The sequence below is a fragment of the Ambystoma mexicanum genome, chromosome 7q (assembly GCF_040938575.1).
Source record: "Ambystoma mexicanum isolate Mex_15411 chromosome 7q, UKY_AmexF1_1, whole genome shotgun sequence".
Classification (NCBI taxonomy): Eukaryota; Metazoa; Chordata; class Amphibia; order Caudata; family Ambystomatidae; genus Ambystoma; species Ambystoma mexicanum.
In genome coordinates this window covers 992,555,363-992,576,449 of record NC_090941.1, presented here as the reverse complement: position 1 = coordinate 992,576,449, position 21,087 = coordinate 992,555,363, and the positions used below count along the sequence as shown (strand labels likewise).

Below are 21,087 nucleotides of genomic sequence, written 5' to 3'. Positions count from 1 at the left end.
GACTAAAACGTAATGTTACACATGCATGTCTTTCGCCCTGCAGGGTAGGGTAGATACAGTGATTAAGGTTGAAATAATACTAAATTTAATGTGGCGCGTGCACACACAAACCAAGTATGGTCAAGAAGAGTAGCGATATTGGCAGATTGGCCTACAAGAAATCCGGCACAGGTATTAGGAGAATTAAAACGTAATGACCAAATCGGCCATACATTAAACACTGGTGGCGATACTGGAAGGGAAAATACCTACACTTAGAAGCCGTTGCCTCAAAATGTGTAGTCCCTGGTCAAAGCTCCAGGGACGGAGTAAAGATTTTTCTGACCGGAGTTAAATGCAGCAACTGGGTATCTAGCATCGCCCAGAAAGTAGCTACCTTTGAGCACAAGGATCTAATGCAGAGGGCACACCAAATCCATCTTCCACGTGAGATATAAAGAACAAAGTGAAAACGTGCTTTACAGATCTTTTAGGGGTGCTTTAAAGCTCAGCTCCTTTATGCTTACGATAAGAATCAATGGACACATAATTAGGTTTGCATGCACCAGTTGGACGGGGAGGGACAAGCAGCTCTTGGTAGTAGTTAGTGTCAAGTTAAACCAGGCCCTTTCTAGGCTACACACAGGGTCTACATAGCTGCCATCAATCCCAATACCTGGCTCAAGTACATTGTCAATAACTAAATAGACCCTAAATGTTCTCTTCGGGGCCGCCGACACTAGTAACAAAGTTCTTAAAATTGCTCTTCCAAGTACCTCTGTTGCAGCTTGGAAAGAAAATCAAATTCCGGTGAATGCCAACTGTTGATAGAAACTCAAAACCCTGGACCAGATTTCAAAATGATTAGTCCAAATGCAGGCATGTATTTCAATAAAAGAAATGGCTTAATCTAATTAACTGTTCTCTTTGCTATGAAATCACATTAAAAAAGCGTTAAAAACAAATATATCACCTTATTATGTACGAACAACTGAACTAGTGGGTGCAATACAACTGCTCGAGCCTTTAGGGTAAGACTAAGGGAATTATATATATATATTTCCAGATATGTGCATTATTTCAGTAAGCACTATTCTAGAAGAGGTGAATCCAAATCGCCCGACAATCTGCTTTAATCAAATAACGGGTCCTTCATAGCTCCTCCAAATGTGCCTAAACGGTTCGTGTGAAATTTTAAGAAAAGGAAGTACATTTTGTCTCAATAGGCCGCCTCAACCTCACACTGGTTAAAAAAATATAACTACGTTTTTTAAACATTCCGCTAGGTGGCGCTGCAACATTAACAATGCCCATAGCAAGCACCCAGTGACCGCCGTTATGCCGTGTTTTGGCGCCGGCCGTTTAGGCGCAGCAACGGATTTGTGCATGGAGCGTGCACTAACTGGGCATCTCGATGCACTTACTGATCAATATACTGCCAACCAAAACCCTGCATTTTTACTGTGCTGTAGTCGACAGTATATTTTAGCAAAACAAAGTGTTGTGCCTAAACGGCAGTTGCCGAAACCGCAACTCAGGGGCCACAACATTGCACTACTTCCACTTGAAGTGGCACGAGACACAGTGTTCACCTTTTTAGTTTTGGCTATTAGGTGGTGCAAGCAGAAAATATTGCATTAGGGTACAGCTATGGAGAAATGGTACTTGAGGAGGGACACACAGGTGTTTGGATGTTTATCAACCCATTGACTGCCCATGGCTATGCTACACCCTATGGCTATTCCCACCCATTTCCTTTTCCTCTCTGCCCAAAACACGTCCCTCTGGGATCTTTTGAGCTAGTTTGATCAAGGCTTACCATGAAATGTTGTGCTCCAAGTGCCTGCAGTGTTTTTTCAAAGCAGTCTTTCGAGAGAGAGCGAGTTAGTTGAGCTGTAACAGAGCTACTTGTGTAATGAAAATGTCAACGAGGTCTCCATTCAGCCGCCAGATTTAGAAGCACCATGGATGTCTTTCAACGTTTCAACGCCAACAGTTTTTATTTGTGTAGGCACTGCCCAGGTATTTGCACCATTTTGCAGCTGCTACCATTGATGGCCAGTTACCACCACGGCAGTGGCCATCAAGCCTTTCCCATGGCTACTCAAAAGTCAACATTGATGGTATTGCCAATGCTTGTTTAGAACCATGTCACTTAAGTAAAACTTGCTGTTTACTGGCTCATGCCATCTTCATCTGCACCACAGGGGACTAGGCTCCGAGGAAAAATCAGTGATTGTAACTTAGAAACAGGATATGCCATTTATTGCTATGAGTTCAAAATTATATATATATATATATATATATATATATATATATATATATATATATATATATATATATATATATATATATATATATATATATATATATATATATACATACACACATTTTTATTTATTTTTTTAAACTACAAAATCGGAGACCACAAGCCTACCAAAATGAACCAATCCTGGGTCCCCCACCAACAATCTCCTGTATGCAGGAGGTCATAACCAGAGCGATTTGACACAGAAAAGGTAAAGGTCCAACCATGCAATACTAAGTCCCACCCATCTTCCTGTCTGTTGCGGATCAAAGGGTCTCTCTGGTTAATGGAGCTCTCTGTGGTTCGTGATTAAAGCGGCAGGTCTCTACTGAAGCTGTGGCCAGTCCAGACTCTGTCAAACCATATACACGTACCTTATGAATGGGGTCTCACTTCAGGGTTGACTACTGTAAACACGTAGTCCCAGACACTGTCAATCAATACTGAGGGGCGGGAGCTGGCATCAGGTTGACAGTGCATATGAAAGGTTGTTGAGGTTTCCGGTCTCCTTTGTTAGCCTCTGCTGCCAGGCCCTATGTGGGCCTGTTTGAATTACCATATGAAAAGGGATGCAAATTGATGCCACCAGCTGCACGGCCCAACAAAAGGACATGATGGAGCCAAGGAGCCTTAGTTAATTAGGCTGGCCAGGCAGGGGGAAGGTCTGGCACTCTCCTTTGCTCCTCCAGTCATATCCCACCTAAATATGACCGGTGGGACTGCGCATGTAGGCCGTGTCCACCCAGAGTACACGAGTCTATGCATATTGCATGCAGCGAGCGGAGGAAAATGTTGCGGATTAGCCCCAAACATTCATTTTATTTAAACATTTCAAAAAAGCCCAGGCGAGCGCACACCCAACGTGCGGATGGTCGAATTCCTTACACCTGGGCTGGAATACGTTCCCTCCATACGTCTGGGATTGTTGGTGTTTACAGAAGCACTATTGCCCCAATTGTGCACACTGGCTTTACCAGAGGTATGCACTTGCACGGTGATGACTGGGTGTGCACTGCTGGACCCGAGTCAGAGTAGCAGCAACCAGAGAAGGGCTTCACGTAAATCAGAAGAGTGGTGAAGGAGGAAGAAACAGAGAAAAGCTGGAGATCCTACAACCACAGGAGGTGCACCCAAACCGGTGCAGCGGTACTGCCTCTCTGTTAAAGTATCCGAGGAATACGTAGATGGCCACCGGTGGGGGTGCAGATGTTAAAGGCTGGCCACCCAGATCTGGCAGCTAAGGAAGATACAGCTGGCATCCTCAGGGAAACCAAGGTGCTGTGGGAGAATATCCAAGCCTCACCAGCAGATCTGAGTGGCAGGGTTGATGTAGTGGAGAATAAGTTGGAAGGTCTCGGGAGCAACCAGCTGAAAGAAGATTTGGTGGAGATGAGCATGGATGCTAGGCTGACCAAGATAGAAAACAGGGAAGAAGTGCTCCTCAAACTGGAGGACTTTTGCGAGCACCAGAACAATATTAGGGTCCCCGAAGTTGAGGAACACAAGGGTGAGTCGCTTCACGAGGTGGAGAAAAAAGTGCGACTGTCCATCAGTTTGAAAAAGGGGGCAAAGCCATACAAAGAAAGAACGCGGAGGGGTGGAAAGCCATATGGAAAGGGTCTGTGCTCGATACACAGAGAAGATGGAGGTGCTGCCAAAGACGAGAGCGATGCCTGACATCACATGAGAGGGGAGATCAAGACTTGTCAGGTCTAACATTGTCTAGAAGCAGAGCCTGTGGACCCCTTACGCGATGGTGGCTGCAAAAAAGCAATGAAATATCGGTGAGCCTTTCCATTTGTGCTGCAGTTTGAGTGGCACAGTGGAATAACCGATCACCATGGCGGCAGAGCGTGCGCTGAACCATCTCTCCACGAAATAAATGAAGTTAATCGGCCAGGCTCGAAAGGTTGGTCCCAACGAAAGGGGGGACAGGACATTTATGAAATTGGGCACCCCATCTCCTAGAAAAAGGAACTTGAGACGGAGAAATGGTGACACTTCCTGGGGCATTTCCCCCTTATGGGACTGCATTATTGGACTTCTCAAGGTGAGGGCAGCGAGAGTGTGACCCTGGTGGGCATCTTTTCAAGGGTGGGGGGGGGCTCAAGAGGACTGTACGTGCAGTCAGGGTTTCTTTCGTGGTCTGCATTGGGAATAAAGGCAGAGAGAGGTAACTGATCAAGTAAAGGGGGGCAAGGTGTGTAATTGGAATAGAGGTTCAAGGTTCTAAGATATATGGGAGGGAAGGAGAAGGTATAGACAAAAGAATGTTATGGCCGCCAATGTGAAAGTGGGGCCAGACGGGGTGAAGCTACGGGTGGGGACGCTTAATGTAAAAAGGGCTTACGAAGAGGTCGCTAAAGGTACGAGAGTCCCAGAGGGCAAGCCCGGATATTCTGTGCCTGCAGGAGACTAGGATTAAGAGCAGGGAGGAGAGGATCGATCGAGGTGTGCATCAGTGGGAGACATTCACGGAGTCTGATTTGGTGAAGAAAGGGCGTGTCGAGGTCATCCTTCATAGACTAATATGTTTGGGGAACGTGGTTACTCAGACTGAAGATGGGGGAGGGCTACTGATTGGGACAGGCGTTCTTGGGGATCTGCGAGTTTTCCTAGAATTGGCGTTTTCTCCAAATCAGGGGCACCTTGCATTTTGTGAACAGGCGCTGGATGAGGTCATTTCTATGACCACAGAGCTGTTGATGTTGGGAGGAGATTTTAATCTCTGAGCAGATGAGACCCTCAGCAGGAAGTCCCTGAGAAATTCACAAATGGGACTGGGCAAGAGTCGGAGGTTTGGTTTGCAGCAGATCTAGGACGTAAGGGGGTTGACGGACGTCTGGAGGGCTGTCCATTCTCAGAGGAGAGGATACACTGTTTACTTGGCGTCACACAAAACTTTCAATAGAATTGATTGTTTCCTTACAGAACATAACACTAATCATAGGTTTAGCCGATGTGAAATCTGGGCGGTGGGGTGCCTGATCAGGACTTGTTTTATATGGAAGTGGCAATGACCTACACCACCAAATTACCGAAAATAGACACTACTGTGGGCCTGATTCATGGAACATTTTCCTATGGTATTGCGCCATTATAAAACACGTCCATGAATCAGGCCCCAAATGTCCTACTGACTAAATGTTCATAGGCCATTTTGTAGTATCTATTTGGTGGTGCAAGTCATTTTTTTTAGTTTTGCGTCGGAACAGCTGCGGGGTACCCCCCGCAATATCCCGCTCACTATACTATCTAGTATAATGAGTCAGTTGCGTGGGACACCCCTGCAGCTGACCTGAAGAAAAAAAAATGAAGAAAAAAAAATGAACAAATAAAAAAGGAAAAGAACCCTGCAGCGCCGATTCCCAATCACGGGAGTGAAAGGGAACTGGCGTTGCAGGGATCAGCGACACGGAAGGAAAGGTCAGTAGGGGGGTGTGGGCGGGAGGTGGGCAGGGCATAGGATTTCTATGGATGTAGGGTTGTTTTACCTTGTATGACCGAATGGAAAATGTACAAAAAAATTTGCATTACGAAGATTTCTAATTTGGTCATTTCCGTCGCAAACTTTTCAGTCGTGGTAAAACCACCCAAAATCGCATTGCAGGAAATAAATAAGAGGGATTCTTGCTGGCGGTGTAACTACTCCCTTTGGCGAGATCAGATTTATCAGGAGATCTGGGACCATTTTAAGATTATATGGGGGACTTAGATACTTGAGTGGTCTGGGAAGCGGGTAAGGCCACGTGGAGGGGCTGCTTTGTGAGAGGGAGCTCGGAGGAAATGGGAGATGGCAACAGGCTACAGAAGGAGATGGGAGCAATAAAGAGTCGGTTGCATGGCGAGTTGAAGTATTTGGAGGAGGATATGTCTCTTCTTAAGCAGCAACGTATGGAGTTGAGGTCGCTAGCTATGGGAGGCACAATGAGGAGGCCGAGGTTCCTGAAGCAGTTCTATGAGAAATGGTACAAGGCTGATGCATTACTGGTGGCCCGATTATGGGCACAAAGAGCCGAGAGATGGCCTGAACGAGTGAGAGATGAAGAGGGAGTAGATTGTGTTACCCCTGGGGATATCGCAGGGTGCTTTACACAGTTTTATTATAAACTATATGACACAAAGGGAGGCCTACATAGTGCGATAGATCAATATCTGGATGGAATTGCCCCAAGAGGCCTGTACAGCGATTTTATTTATTTGATTTGTTGTTGGCACCCACACAGCTCTAGAATTACATAGGCAGAGTACAATAGGCAGGTACATGGTGACATGGCATGACAATGTTGGTTATTAACAGCTGGTACAAGGAATCAAACATTTGCTGAAGAGATCAGTTTTGATTTGTTTGCGGAGGGTTTGGTAGGAGGGTTCATCTCGGATAGAAGGGGGGGGGGGGGGGTCACTCCACAGTGCAGGTGCGATGGCGGTGAAGCTAGATCCGCCTGCTCTTTTTCTGGTCAATCTAGGGGTGGTTAGAGATGTTTAACAGGAGGAACGCAGGTTAAGTGGAGTGGACTTTTTGGTGATGCAGTGGTAAGGTAGTGGGGGAAATGTTGTGGCATCATTGATGAGTGAGGGGCAGGATTTTATTTAATGCGTGCCCTGATAGGAAGCGATTGTGCTTCACGTCTGATTAGTGAGATGTGATCTGATCGTTTGAGGCCCCACACTGCTTGTTTTGAGTCAATTGGAGTCAGGGGTCAAGTCCTAAAAATTAAAGGGGGGGGGGGAGGGGAATCAACAACAAATACAATGAGATGTGAAGTCACCAGAAATTTGCATCAATTCAAGGTGAAATATGCACATTTCATTAGATTGGCTTTGCAGAATCGCCCAAATTGCAAAGGACGGATGGCATTTGCCTTTCATAAAATTAATACACACACAAAACCAAGGAGAGGATATTTTGTTCTAATAGTGTTTTTGAAAATGTTAAAAGGTGTGCATGTTTTAAACTCCAAGAAACAATACAAATGTTTTCACTGTGACCTGCAGTACCGAAATGCAACATTTTGGCCTTAGTTTGTTGTTTTTCATCAGGTTATATAGTGCAGTGGTGAAGTGTCCGGCCTAAAAACCAGACAGTTGTTTGATCCCTGTGGTTGGCTTTAATGCATAAATTAAAAGATGACACTCAATGTTTATCATTTTAGCTGGGGGGGACTGAGTCCACCCTCTGAAAAAAGTCGCATGTACCCTCGACTTGAGCCCTGATTGAAGTTTGCTTAGGTTTTTGGTGGAGGTCCCTGTGAGGATGGCATTGCAATAGTCTATTTTGCTGCTGATGATGGCTCTGGCTAGGGTAAGGCAGTAAGGGGTGAGGAACTTCCTGGAGAGGTTAATGAGTTTGGATGAATATGCCGCGGATGAAGCAATCGCTTTCACGTGATTATACATGTTGAGTCCAGCGTCAAGGTAGACCCCTAGGGTCTTGACATGCAGCGAAATCGGGATGCTATTGCCATGAGAAAGGAGGCAATGGTGGGGTCAAGGTGTTTGAAGCGGTGGGGAGAGCAGTCAATGAGCAGTTCTGTTTTTTCATCATTCAGGCAGAGGTGGTGGTCAGCCATCCAAACTTGAATGATGCTGTAGATGCAGTTGATGTTAGCAGAGTCAAGCTCGTGGGAACCTGTGAGTTTAAGGAGGATCTGCGTGTTGTTGGCAAAGTTGGTGCAGGATATGTTCAAGTTTTCCAGGTTATCAAAGAGGCTTGGTGTACATATTGTACAGTGTGGGAGAGAGCTAGGACCCTTGTGGGACCCCGTAAAACTGGAATGGGGTCAGCGGCTCCGAAGACAACCCTGGAGAATGGCTCACTCAGGAAGGATTAACCCATGTAGCCGAATCAAGGGAGAAGCTGAAGGCGGTAATGTGGTGATGACAGAGGATGTCATAGTCGACAAGGTAGAAGGCCGCTAATAGGATCAATAGCTTGAGGATAGCAAGGTCGCCATTGTCTTGGATGTGATAAGTTAGATCTTGAGATACAGGTGGGCGGATTCAGTGCTATGTCTAGGTCTGAATCCGGACTGGCGAATGCCGAGTAGGTTATTGGTTTCTAGGTGGGTTTGGAGTTGTATATAGGCTGTGCGGTCGAGTATTTTCAAGAGGAAGGGAACTGTTGTGATGGGGCGGTAGTTGGTAGGCATGGTGGGGGTGGAGAGAGGATATTTTCAGCAATGGTGTGACCCAGGCTTCTTTGATGGAGCCGGGAATAGTGCAGGAGCTGAAGGAGGCGTCGAATTTGGTAACGGTCAGGGAGAGGGGTTCAGCACAGAGCTTCATATGGGCAGGGCAAATGTCACCTATGCAAGTAGATGCTTTGAGGCACTGGATGGTGGAGAGCACGTCTGCTGTTGAGATCAGAGAAATGGAAAGGGGGAGCCGAGTTTGGTGGGTACAGGGATGTTAGAATTGTTGCATGTGAGCTGCCATTTCTCGAGTATGGTTTTGTTTCCAAGCTTGAGGATTTTGTTCACTAGTGAGGATTCTAGCAGGGCACACCAGGTGTTATCTTTGGGAAATGTGATCTGTGCTTCTGGGGTTTCCAGCTCTGAGGATTTTGAAGGGCTCACTGGTGTTGGAGCTGGCCTCAGCTATGCGGCTGATGTAAATGGTAGCTTTTGTGCCAATGATCGCTGATTTGTAGGCAGTAGCGCTGGTGCTGAAAGGTAGTTTGTTGATGAGGGAGGATGTTTTCTCCATATGTGTTCTTTGGAGCATTTTGTTTTTGCGGAGGGCCGTTAGCTCCTTGTGATGGTAGTCCATGTGTAGTTGTTTTGAGGGGGGCGTGAAGATCCAGGGCGTACAGGAGTGAGGAATTGTAAGCCACGAGAATGGCTTTGGGATTGCTGTTGTTGAGACATGAATCTAGGGAGACCCGGAGGGTTGGCGCCAGTATTTCTTTGGTTAGGTTTTTGGTGCATCTCGCAGTGATGGGAGAAGGGGTTATAGTGTTTTTGGATGTAATGGTGCAAGGGACACAGTTAAGAGAATTACAAAATGGTCCGTCCAGGCTACAGGGCGCTGGAGGAGACTTGAGTGTGGATGTTGAGGGGAAGGATCCAGTCGAGGGACTGGCCTTTGACATGAGTGGAGGTGCTGATGGCATGTGTGAAGTTCATCTCCTGTAGAGATGTGGAGAGGGCAGAGGCCTTCTGGTCTGCGGGGTCATTTAGTCCCAGGTTAAAATCTACTAGTAGTAGAAATTTGGTGCTGGGCTTCAGGAGGGGGGCAATGAGGAGGGGTAGATCAGCATCCGGGGAACCGGTGCTGTTGGGCTGGCGATAGAGGAGCAGAATGTTGACTGTGGTTTGTGGGTCTGACTCTAGCTTGGCAAGCACGATTTCGTGCCCTGGCAGGGGTGAGAGGAGGAGGCTTCTGATGGGGAGGGAGGTTTTGAATATGGCAAATCCTCTGCCATGACTCCGAACTCTATCGGAGCGGAGGATGGAGTATCCCGGTGGCAGGGCGAGTGTAAGAGTGGGGGCTGCTGCCTCATGCAACCAGTTTTCTGATGGCAAGTATGTCCAGGTCGTTCTTAAGTAGGAGGTCATGGATGTTAAGTGCGTGTGCACAGACAGAGCGAGCGTTTATGAGGGTGCATCCAGGAGTGGGAAGATCAGGTGGGCTTTGTGCATTGGGGATGAGGGGTTGCTTGGAGTCAGTAGGTGGGAAGGGTAGTGCAGGGGTCTGGGAGCCATGGTTCAGGACCTGAGGCGCTGGAGTCTAGCGGTGCCTGTGCAGGGCGCAGTGATTTGCAAGTTGAGGAGTCTGTTGTAGATTCTGCGTAGGTGATGGAATACTAGACCGGGGACTTTGTGCATTTTGGAGTGTTCTGCTTGTGTGGGTGGTGTGTGAGGTGGCATTCGTGGTACAGGAGGTGTGTGTGTGTGTGTGTGTGTGTGTGTGTGTGTGTAGTCAGTGTCAAGGGTGGTGGGGGGACAGGTTTGGTTGTTTTGTCTGGTGAGATGGGGGTAGGGGTTACATGTGTGGAGAGTGGCGGGGGACGAGTCATGACTCTGGGTTATGTCTGTAAGTCACTGGACTGGAGTGAAAGCTGTTTGTGCCAATCCAAATCAGGGTAGCGGGGAGGGTTGGATTGGTGGGCACATTTCACAGATAGTGAGTGAACTGCAAGCAGGCAGCAAGGGGGCTGTGACAAATCTTGCAGGCAACAATTCTTATGAGGTGCACATCGTTTGGGGGGCATTGGGGCAACGCATGCAAGTAATACATTTCTCAGGAAGTAAACATTGTTCGGGGGAGCAGGATTAACAGATGTGATTTATGGTATGCCGGCAGGCGGTAGGGGCCTCATAACAGGTCATGCTAGCGATACATTTTGCAGAAATACATTTTTGTAGGAGGAGTACATTTTGTATGACGAGTACATTGTGTGCTGAGTATTTAGGTGCGATGTGCCGATCACGAGCGAAGAAATACAAAGAGCAATCATTAGGCTGCTGATGGACAAAGCACCGGGAGAGGTTTGGTGCACGATTGGTTTCTGTATGCACTTCGCAGGGGCACTGCTCTTCAATAATATCATAGAGTCCGGAATTGAGCCCACCCTCGCTCAGTAAGGCACCGATATCTGTGATACCAAAAGGAAGGGAAGCAATAAAATGCCCATCGTTCAGTCCAATATCACTATTAAATGTGAATGAGAAAATATAGACTAGAATCTTGGCCACACGTTTTGAGCCTTCACTGGCACGTTTGATACACTGAGATGAGGTGGGTTTCATGGGGGGGGGGGGGGGTGTAGAGTCCGGGGACACATACATTCAGGAAGACATTGAACATCATTGAATGGACACGAGGGACGGTGATCGACCCGGTACTAATGGCCTTAGACACAGAGAAAGCATTTCACAGGGAGGATTTGGAATTTCTTTTTGCAGTGCCTCGTAAATTGCGCTTTGGAGAAGGAATTTTGAGAGGGATCAAGGCTCTGTAGAGGGACCCGACAGCCACGATTTTGGTTCATGGAAAAAGTTTGCAGAGTTTTCCATTAAGACGGGGTACAAAGCACGGTTGCCCAATTTTGCCGTTATTTGCAATCTCCATAAAACCATTGGCGGTGAAATTGCAATGTGCACGGGATGGAAGGGATTCACAGTGAGAGGAGAGGAATATAAACTGGGAATGCACGCTGATGACAATCTCCTTCATTTTAGTAACTCAGGAACATCGGTCCAAACAGCCATGTGCACCTGGCAGAGTATGGAAGTCTGTCAGGACTTGGAGTCAACACTGAGAAATCGATTCTTGTTCACTATGGTAGAGGGCAGGGCCAATCAACAGAAGACCCGAGAACGCTGAACATGACTATTCAGCAAGAAAACCAACATATTTAGGGGTTAAGGTAATGAAGATCTTGGAGGAGTTATACGGGGCGACTTACCAGCCGTTACTCAGCGCCCTCTATAGGGGCACGGAGGACTGGATGTGAATGACTTTCTTGGATGGGGGGTGGGGGGGGCAGCTGAAGGTCTTAACTAAGTGACCCTGCTCCCAAATTGTTTAGATTTGTTCCAAATGCTCCCCAGTAATGTGTCCAGGCAAATGTTTTGAGCTAAAGTTCAAAACCCTTAAATTCCGCTAGCTGGGGCAGAAGCCTGGAGTGTCGTTTACTACGTTTGTTATGCCAAAAAAAGCAGGGAGGGGTAGGCTTCCCAGATTGTACAATTGCTATATGTTATGTTATTTGGCACTTGTACAGCGCCTTTTACCATTGTAACAATTCCAAATCGCAGTGGGTTTGAACGCCATCGAAGACCGCAGTCCATGTCAGCAAAGTGTATAGTACAATGTGCTTGGATGCACTCGGTATGTGTGCAGCCAGTGTGCAATAGGTGGGGTGAAGCTGCACGGTAGTGCCAAGTGTGGTGGTTGTGGAATATCAGTAAAACGTGTGCAGAAAGACCAATGGCCTATGGTATCTGCCTTCTGGCGGCACTGGAGCTTGAGGTGTTGTGTGCAGGTAGGCTGATCTTGTTTGGCAAGATTGTATGCAGTACCCTTTGGGTGCACTACACCAACCCTGAACTCATGGCAATAGGAACCCAACCTTTGGTATACGTCTGTACGACACAGGTAGGTAGCGTGGTTGAGTAGCCAGGCTTATCTCAAGAGGTGTCAATGTGAGCTGTAGGGGAGTTACACCGAGATTCACAGTGACAATTATTCAAATAAACTACACAAGGTTTCTTGAATAAATAATTATTAATTGATCAGTCAGTTAGAGTAAGCCTTCTTCAGAAGGGTGCAATATAAAAGTAACACTCAAATATACTTCAAAAATACACAAGTAAGTACCCTTTTGAGATGACCCAAAGACACAACCTACACCCTCAGGTGACTTCAATAGCTAGGGTCCTGGGCACATTAATATATCACTGTTGCATTTAGAATTATTTAAGAGCAAGTCAAAGGAAAAGGTTATTCGAACATACAAGAGACCACACATATTATCCCCAAGATCCCACAACAAGAGTCATTCAGTGGAACAGGCTAAGCCAAAGTCAATGGGTAAAAGTCTTTATGAGCTGAAGCACTTCTTTGTAGGCAAGCACAATATTTTAGAAGTCTTTGAAGAAAAGGAAGAATCAATGAAGGGCCACAAGCTGTTGACTTGCGAGTAGTAAAAGATGCTAGCAACTCTACAGCAAGAGGCAAGTTCTCTCAGACGTTTACAGTACCTTTGTATTGAAGAAAAAGTGCAGATGATGACTGTTCCTGAGCAGCTCTGCAGATCTCACTGTTCCTGGGCCTCAGTCGTGGGGACAAGAGGGAGGATTTCTGGGGACTATTGCAGTGCAATGGGACGGTCACCGCTCGCAACTGGCAATCTTGAAACAAGTGGCTGTTCAGTGTTTCAGCTCCTCACGTCTACCGCAAATAACGCCGTGGTTCTTGGCTGTCGAGATGGGCTTTCCTTGCTTCTGGCTCGGTCAGTCCTGCTTCCTGGGAGTCCGGAGGATCTTCCTGGAGCTCTTGGCCAACTTAAAAGCAACGCACACAATCTGGTGTTCCTCTCCCTGGCATTTGGGTTTCCAGCAGCAACTCTGTGGAAATTCAACCAGCTCCGAGAGAATGTCTAGGTGGCTTACTTTGGAGTCGGTTCGTCCCACCAACTCAAGGGGAGACGTGTCCTTGCAGGGGCTTTTGCTGTCGATACGAATTTGGAGTTTCAGATCAGCAGCAGGGCTTCACCGGGTAAACCAACGGTCCAGGAGTTGCAGCAGGCATCCTCTTCAAGTTCTTCTTCAGTTCCTTCGTCCAGTGGTCGACTCTGCCCTCCAAGCCAAAAGCCTCGCCTTTTTCTTCAGTTCTCTCCCATTCATTCCAGCCCAGCTGTCAGTCACCCAGCAGGGTGGCTGTCCTTGCCGGAAACTCAGCCAGCCAATCACTGCAGAGTGCATTCGGGTCTCCTAGGAGACTAAGCACAGGGAGCTTTGGGCACCTCCCTCACTTCATGCTCATCCCAGACACCCTGGAGCCAGAGGCGGGTTTCACTTGTGAATCCCACCAAAGGCAAAGTGAACAAAGGGACCAACCCTGGTTTGACGTGCAGAGTAAATCTCATGAAGGACCCTTCCACAAACAAATGGCGAAAAAAAGACGACGGGTCAGTTTGACAAACATGGCACCCATGGGTGTTCTACCGTGGCTGCGAACGCAGCCCACAGTAAAATCCCATAATGGTAGTAAGGCGTAAACCACTGCCACCAGCCAGTCATCGAGGAAAGGATAACATAAAAATGTTAAATGAGAAGCTAGAAAAAGGGGATACAACGTAACCCCACCAGCACCCTATTGTAAGAGTCTGCGCTGGGTCTAGAAAGTTACATATGCAAGTAGAGTCAATTTCGCTTTACTGCTCTGGGAAACATTAGTTTATCCCAGAGGAGGTATTTAAACAATGGGAAATCTGAAAGACTTCCCTGTGTCACTGCACTGAAGGTGCTGTGTGACACAATATAAAAGATGTTGTCTATGGAGTTTGTCGCACTCCACAACCAAAAGAAAGTGTACAAAATCGCATTAAAATACATGAGAGAGTGGGGGAAAAAGGGTCACACTCTCCAGGTTAAAAAAAATCAAGTCATCAAAGTCCAGCAAAGTTGCTGGGGGTCTCTAAGGTAGAGGGGATTAGCACATTTCTGAGAATTCTCCCTAACAAGGGGTATAGCTGCTATCTAAAGACTGTTGGGGTGGACGTGGAGGTGTGCAAGTATGCGTGCAGCTAGACTGAATTAAATCGAGGGGTGTAGCTGTATTCTATTGTTTGTTGGTGCAGGGGTAAGAGTTAGCATAATGGTGTGTTTTTGTGAGATTTCCAGGGGGACCTTATTTCTGTTCAGCTTCCAGTGTCTCGAGGGCGTGGTATGTCCCCGTTTTTTTGATGGGTCAAATTGTTTCGTCGAGACTGATGGGTGGCGACAGGCAGATCTGCTCCAAAGCTCATGTTACTGCATAGGTGCTAGCAGAGTCCTCGGTCTGCAGTTTGCCAAGTGGAATCACTTATAGGTAGTTCTACTAGGACAATCCCAGATTGTTGGGGTTAGTAAGCAATAAGTGCTAGAAACGTACCTTGCTATATAATTCTCCACAGGGATTTCGAGATGTGTAGGATACTCAAGCGAGGGCATTTCACAGTTTGATAGCGTAGGGCAATGATCAAGTTCGTAAGTGCTATTAGAGCTTGGGATGCTAGTTCGAGACAATATCTGTGGGCAGTTCTGCTATATACATTTAATTGTAGAATGACTGCTAGACAGTCCCTCAGTATCTAGTTCTGCTCTTGGATTTTCAGGTGCGTAGATTTGGCGGCAAGTGCCTTCTTGGGCTGATTACGTAGTGCAAGATTGCAAAGCCTTGATCAAGCTCATGAGTGTTATTGGCGGATGGGTTGAGTCCAGCACAATCACCCCTGATTAATGGCGATATATAGCTTTAGGCCTTACAGCATATGGAATTCCTGCGGATGAGTTGATGAATACATTCTGTCAGGTACAGAATTCTGTCAGGGTGCCGCTACGATTCGGGTTTCACGTGTGGTCAAAGGCTCCGATAGTGGAGTTAGATACCGTCAGGGCTGAATGTCTATGACAGGGTCAGTAATCAGCAGGGTACCACACCATGTGTTGTTGCAGTTCTAAGTCGAGTGGTTCATTGCGTTATGAGTTTTTAGGCAAAGACAGGTTTTGAGTACCTTCTGGAAGACAATGTAGTCTTGGCTGTGTCTGATGCGGGGAGGCAGTGAATTCCACAAAGTTGACGCCAGAGTTAAGAAGGCTGACCTTCAGAACATGGTTGAATTCATTGGAAGGGAGGCCCACTAGGAGGAGGGCAGGGCTTGACCCAAGGGTGTGAGTCAGGTAGTAAGGCGTAATCTTGTAGGAATTTGTGGCCCATTTTGTGCACTGCTCGGTGGGTAACATAGGAATTTGAAGGTGGCCCTGTGCCCTTTTGGGAGCCATTGTAGGGTGCCAAGAGTCAGTGAGATGTGGTCCCTACGTCCCAATGCAAGAAACAGTCAGACAGCCGAGTTGTGTAATCTTTGGAGTTTAACTGGTAGGCCGGTGCCCCCAGGTAAAGAGTTCACATAGTCCAGTCTGGACATGAAAATGGACATAATTGCAGTCAGTCTGTTCGGGAAGGGAAGGGAATATAAGCTTCAGGAGCCTAAGATGGAAATGACAGGCTTTGGATGTTTTGCTGATGTGGGGGTAGGTGGAGGAGTGGGGCTTGGGGGGGGGGGGGGTGGCGTGAGGTTGGCCAGGGAGTTGGATGGGGGAATAGAGCATATCTTCCCCATACCATGATCTCAGGTTCACCTGGGTTCAGAAGGAGGTGGTCAGTACTCATCCAGCAGTCAATGCCTGAGAGACAAGCTGCTAGGTCAGGGCTGGGGTAGGTTGATTTAGGACTTCTCAGGATGATGTGTGCGTCAACCACAGTTTTAAAGTGAGGTTGTGTAAGCGAATTATCCTGGGCAAGGGGCAATGTAAAGGTTTAAGGGGAGAGAGGCATGCACCTTGGGGTACTCTAGTGTGTACTGGGCGTGCAGAGGAGAGGAAAGGGGGGGTGGGGTGGGGGGTGATTGCCAGTCTACTAGAAAGGAAAGAGTTGATCCAGGAGAGAGCTGAAACTTATTTCTAAGGTGTGCAGTCTGTCAAGGAGGATTATGTGGTGGATGTCAAACGCTGTCAAGAGGTCAAGATGGATGAGAGCTGTGCATCTTTCGGATTGTGCGGTCACTTTGAGGTCATCCCCGATAGAGATAGGCAGGTTTCTATTCCGTGACGCGGACGAAAGCCTGATTGGGCAGGGTCTAAGACGTTAGATTCCACAAAGCCATTGAGCTGCAAGTAAGCAGTACGGTCAATGAGCTTTGCCAGGAAACTGGTGTTGATTGGTAGAAGAGGGTCGAGGGATACTTTTTTACGCAGAGGTTTAACATGTGCATTTCTGAAGGTGTCTGGGAAGTTGCCAAAAGGTGGGGGGGGCGGGGGGGGTCATTGAGAATGGACCTCGCCAGTTCTCCTGCACAGGTGGAGGTGAATATTTCTTTGAGGAGAGAGGCGGGAAAAGTGTCAAAGGGGTGAGCTGGAGGGTCTGCTGGCATATAGAAGTTTCTCCAACTCCTTCACTGGAGAAAGGGTTGAAGGAGCAGTAAGAAGCATTCTCCAGGGAGGGTTGGGTCTGGTAGAGCAGGGATAGGGCGGGTGGACAAGAGGGAGAGTTTGGCGTTGATGATGGTCGTCCTGTCTAGGGCTGTTTTGTGGAATTGTTCAAACAGGGAATTGCAGAGCGGTTGTGAGGAGGGAGGTGCAGGGCGGGTTCAGGAAATCAGTGATTATCCTATGTAACTCTTTGTTGCCACTCTGACACTTCAGGATCCTATCATATTTTTTTGGCCTTTTTTAGATCTCCGATTTGTAGTTTGTGGTGGTGGGCGAGTACCGATTTGCTTTGCAGGGTTCTGGAAGCTTGCCATTTCCACTCAAGTGAGTGGTTATGGGTTCCTAAAGTCTTTAGGAGGGGGGTGAACCATTTGGGGGTAGGTCCTATGTGGGAGGGAGATGACTTGGAGGGGGTGAGGGGAATGAGGGAGTCGTTTAGCCAGGAGTCGAAGCATTCTATGGGTAAGGGTCTAGCTCTGGTCAGAAGAGATGGGAGGGCGCTCAGTAGCGCCATGGCCCGGTCCAGTAGTACCTTGACCTTGTTCCAGCACTTGAACCGAGATGTAGAGGATGGCTTGGAGGTTGGCGTGAGGATGGAGAAAGGTATGGGGTTGGGGGTTGTTATATTCTATAAATGTGTTTTATAATCTATAAATTTAGTCTGTGCTCCGTGTCATGTCTTCACCATCTTTATTCATTACTTCAACTGCCCTTCTTCAGCCCTCAACATTCCATTTGTCACCAGAGTTCCTTGCTCTATATTCCATCAACACATCAGTGTATTTACTCTTTATCATACCTACAACAAACCCCCCTTACTTATCATAATAATTAAATTTTAAAACTTACAAAATGAACAAGTAAATGTGTACTTACAGTATAGCAGGCTTACACTATATCTGCTCAATTAGCCAAGCTGGCCTTCAACTCGTTCTATAAGGCCAACTCCTTAGAACTACATCCTGTACTTCAGCATTTACATCCCCTTCTAACGCCACTAACCCAGCATCCTCTGGAACCTGAACATCATCCAACTCAACAGGTATATCATAAGGAAAAGAAAAGACCTCTTCATCAGAGATCTCTGCTACAGGTTCATCTTCATCTGCTTCTTCTGACTCATCCTGGAATAATCTTCTAAAATATGACGCATTCCTTGTTATCTCAGTCATTTCCCACAGCGGTCACCATGGAACCTCTCACCCTCGACCTTCAATGGCATCAATCTATATCTCGAGTCCAATTTCTTCCGCTGCTTTTGTTGAACCAGAACAGATTTTCCACCTTCAAATTGCTTTCCCTTGCTCTCTTCTTGCATTCAGTCCATTCTTTAATCTGCTTCCTTTTCAACCTATCCCTTTCTCTGATCTCTGCATCCTCCGCAAGCGTATAATCCTCCATCTGTGGAAGCCTGGTTTGGGGCTTATACCGAATCATCCACTCAGAGGGTGAATATCCAGTCATCTCATGAGATGTATTTCGATAGCTTTGCAACATCTGAGATATATCGACATTATCGACCAAAGCTTTTTGTCGAGTTTTTTTTTTTTTATAGTGTTCATAAATCTCAACCATACCATTCGCTTGTGGCCACAGTGGTATCTTTTGGTGTCTACATCCAAGAGGCACAGCAAATTTGCTAAACTCATGCCCTTAAAATGGTGGCCCATTATCAGTTTTGACTACATGCAGGACACCCTACTCACTGAATAGCTCTTCCAGAACCACTGCCAAATGATGGAAAGTAGTGGAGGCCACATGCTTGACCAGCGGAAATCTTGAATACTCATCCACAACTACCAACAGATATCCTCCTTCAAGCGGGCCGAAGAAATCAACAGCTACGCTGTTCCATGGCCCATCAGGTAAGGGCACCACTTTAAGGGGTTCAAGTCTTTGTTCAGGAGAGGTTACCTGATAAGCAATACAATGTTGTAGTGTGTCCTCAACGATGATATCCATATAAGGAAACCACACTTGGTTCCGAAGAATTTTTTTGGTATTTGCAATTCCACAGTGACCTTCATGTGCCAGCATTACAAGTACTTTCATCAAGCTTTTCGGAGGCACCAGCCTATTTCCTCTAAGCAGTATTCCTTGGTCAGTTGCCGACAATTCATTGCTAACTCTGGCTATTCTTTCCAGATCTCTTCTGTCCACCCCTTCTTTGCTTTGAACTTTACTCCAACTCTTCCACCTACCAGCTTTGGTAATCCAAACAGCCAGTTGAATTGTAGGATCCAGCTTACTTTTTTCAATAAAAATCTCCTTTGTGACAGCCGGTGGCAATGCATTGAGTGACAAATATGACAGATCTTCTGCTTCCTCTTGCATTTTATTGTCACACACCTTTCTCGGATGCATAGACAAATAAAATAATCCGTCAGATTGGCTTCTTTCCCTGGCTTGTGAATGATCTAATCATACTCCTGTGAGCAAATGCCCCATCTTTCAATTCGCAGAGGCATCTTAACTCTCGGGTTTCCAAATAGAGCTGGAGGGCCTGGTGGTCTAATCAAAGTGAATGGTTTCCCCAATTATAAAATGATAAAATTTCTCACCAGCCCATACTGCTGCCAAGCTTCCTCCTTCAGCTTGTGAATACGCCGGTTCAATTTTACTAAGGCTCAACTTGCATATGCCACAATATGCCAGACATCATCCTTTCCTGGTACCACTTGTGCCAGAATGGCTCCTAGGCCCACAGGACTTGCATCAACTGTGATTTCAGCCTCCCACCTAGGATTGAAATAGTTGGAATAGTTCAGCTGTCGTTCACTGGCTAATTCCTTTTTTTTTTTTTTTTTTTTTATCAACTCAAAATTTTCTTTGCAATCTTCATTCCACTTAAATGCCACATCTTTCTTCAACAACTTCCTCAAAGCGTCGGTCATCGTTGGACAGTCCAAATACCTTGCACAATAGCCAGTCATTCCTAAAAATGATCTCACCTCAGCCACATCCTTTGGAGAATCCAGTCCTAGAATAGCGTTCAATTTCTACGGGTCTGCCTTGAACCCATTTTCAGAGAATATGTCCAAAAAACAGTAAACTGCTCTTGTTCACCTGACACTTTTTCTATGTTCGCCGCCTGAGTATCCACTCGCTCATATACTCTTGCTAATTCTAGCACTTCATTCAACGGAGGGGTTTCTTTAATAGATGTTTCCTGAATTGAGATGATACACATCCTTCAATGATTCGCAACCTTATTGCTTCATTGTCATTGTAGTTTGCAAAATCACAATATGCCGCCTTTCGTTGTAATCTTAATGCAAATTGTGCAATGGATTCATTCAGACCTTGTGTGCACCGATTAAATATATATCTTTCATAATCCTAGTTTGGTGGAATTACCAGTCTACTACTGATTGCTGTTATCAGAAGTTGATAGGTTACCTTCTCCTCTGGAGGCACTGTTTTGATAACGCTGTTCAACTCTTTGCCGACCAAATGTATAATTATATCCAATTTATTTATGGCATTTTGATTTCCGACTGCTCTGAAGAACTGCTCAAATTCCTCTAGCCACCGCTGACCTTGATCTTCCTGAGGTTCTAGGCTGAAAGGGTTTGGACGTCTCAGATAGATGACTGGGTTCATAGGTACTGACATTTCAGACACATTTTGAGATGAGTTTGTATTCAAGTCCCCATTTGCATTTTCGGATGACATCTTGTTTGAGACTCCACCCTATTTTATTGTTTGTCAATGTATATTTATCTTTTGGCTTTTGTTTGATTTGTTCCCGGCTTTGTTTTATTCTTGCATACCCGCTTATTATTTTGTGTCACTCTTTTTTCCTTTTTTTTGTTGATATTCCGTACTTTGTTTTATTCTTTATTATTTCTGGTTATATTTTCTCCTTTCCACACTCAGTATTTACTGTTTTGTTTCACAAGTGCTGCTTATTCGTTATTGTTTTTCTTAGTTCATATCAGGAAAAAAAAAGAAAAAAAAAACATTCATTTGTGTATATGCATTAGTGTAGAAGAACAAGTTACTCCTTACATGGTAACGTTCTTTCGATGGGATGTTCCTCCGACGTATTCCTTATCTATGATATTTGTATCTCCAGCTTGCTGGCCTCGGAAAAATGTT

The 21,087-nt window shown here is 46.2% G+C and overlaps 1 protein-coding gene across 1 annotated transcript in view; it reads right to left on the bottom strand.

Moving 5' to 3' along the window:
• The window catches only part of PPME1 (protein phosphatase methylesterase 1), a 491,485-nt gene that overhangs the window by 390,348 nt on the left and 80,050 nt on the right, over positions 1–21,087 (bottom strand). The window lies entirely within an intron of this gene.